Here is a 2,038-nt window from a genome sequence, read left to right on the forward strand (position 1 = left end):
TTAAGAAGGCAGAATATGATAAAATAACATTACACAAAAAAATTACAGAAGACGAAAAATTAGAACACACTAAATTATAATATTATAGTACACAAAATTTAAGAACTCAAATTTTTTATAGTACACTAAAATTTATAAACACAAAAAGTATATTACAAGTAAAATATAAGAAACACACAAAATTAATAAAATATAAAAAATTACAGAACACCTAACAAAAAAATTACACAAAACATGGTTAGTGAAGAACACAAAATTACCGTACACAGAAAAATTATAGTACACAGAAGAATATTAAAAAGGCTAATCAACAAAGAATTATTAAATACCAAGCTTAAAAGAATTACACTCGTGTTTTTGGTTTGAAGAGCAGTTATATGAAACTTCCTCATGCGTGAGTGTTTTGGGTGTGTTCCAGTACATCACTCGTTACTTATCAAAATATTTGCAAATCTTAACCGTCCATTAGAAACATCATCTAATGGGAGGTAAATGAGTTACTTAGTTACTCAACCTTAGGGGTTACCCATGAAATATGTCCCCCCCCCTCACACACACACAGATATATATATATATATATATATATATATATATATATATATCAACTACTAGTTCTTAGCCATCGATGTAATTGTTCATCAGTGGCTATGAGTAGATTACGCAACATGACTTTAAAGATGCAGAGTCCTCACCAAACTCCGTGTTTTAAAAGTAAGTTATAACACTTTCATTTGTAGCGCTAAATTTTTATCAAGATTTATTAGGTATTTTCAAAACTAATAAATACTGATGAAATTGATCATTGATATATCAGTATTTAGTTGAAACCAACAAATACTGATAATGAGTTTTGTGACTAGGTTTCATGGTATGATAAAAATTCTGATTAAGATTAAGTTATATATGAAGAACGCTTTCATAGGCTGATGTTCATGAGTTGTTACTTAATTCTTTATACTTAACTTAGATCATTTTATCATATAATTTTATCGGTAGCAGTAACGATTTCACTCATAAATTTGCTTATATTCTAGAAGTGAAATCTAGCTGAACTTGTCTATGTTATTTCTTCTCTAAGAAGCAAAGTCACAATTTTAGAACAAGTTTTAAGAATTCTTATATTGAACTATTTCACTACACAGCCAATGGTAGGTTGAAAATTTCAACCCAGGAATCAAGTAGCAAGGCATAAGGGTGAACGCAACCCAACTAACCCACAAAACCCGAACCAACCCAACCTTTTTTTGAGCCAAAAAACCCGACCCATTCCAAATTGAAAATTGAACGGGTGAAATTTTGAAAAAGCCGATTAAATTGGGGTGGGTCAGGTTTTGGAAAATTTTAACCATCATCTAACCCAACCCAATTATATATATTAAAGACATACTCGTATACCATCAGCCCAGTCCATATATACTCTCAGTCTAGCCCAGTAAAATTTTAACCTAAATGTAAATTATATATGGTTTGCTTATAGTTTACACTCGCCACCAGGCACACAGTTACTCACTTTACTCTTTAGAAAAATAACACAACTATGTCTTTGCCACCTATATCTTCTCTCTGTCAATCTCGTGTCGTGTCCTTGACTGTAAGTAAACATTAAACTTCTTAATTCAATTTTTTTATATGATTTATCTCTATGATTTCTTGATTTAGATTAATACTTTCTTGTATGACTTGGTTCTTCATTTATGTTAGACTTTAATTAGACATTTGTTTATAACTTTAGATTTTTAGAGACTTGTTCAGATTAAATTACTTAAGTGATTTTAATCCTCATGTATCATTTCAATGTTTGTGTAGTTTGTTTAGAACTTTAAATGTTTGTTTGTGTATATGTTTAATGTGCTATTGTCTTATGTTCTAGGCTTCTAGCTTTGCGTTGTTTATGTGACTTGATTATGGTTTTTATTTAAATTTCAGGAATAAAGATATGGAAAACTACTTCTCAAATAACACTACCATCACAAATGATGACCCTAACATCACCCTAAACATTGATTTAACAGCCTCAACCCCAAACACTAGCCCAGCA

Source organism: Apium graveolens, chromosome 5 (genome assembly GCF_009905375.1).
Source record: "Apium graveolens cultivar Ventura chromosome 5, ASM990537v1, whole genome shotgun sequence".
NCBI classification, from domain to species: domain Eukaryota; kingdom Viridiplantae; phylum Streptophyta; class Magnoliopsida; order Apiales; family Apiaceae; genus Apium; species Apium graveolens.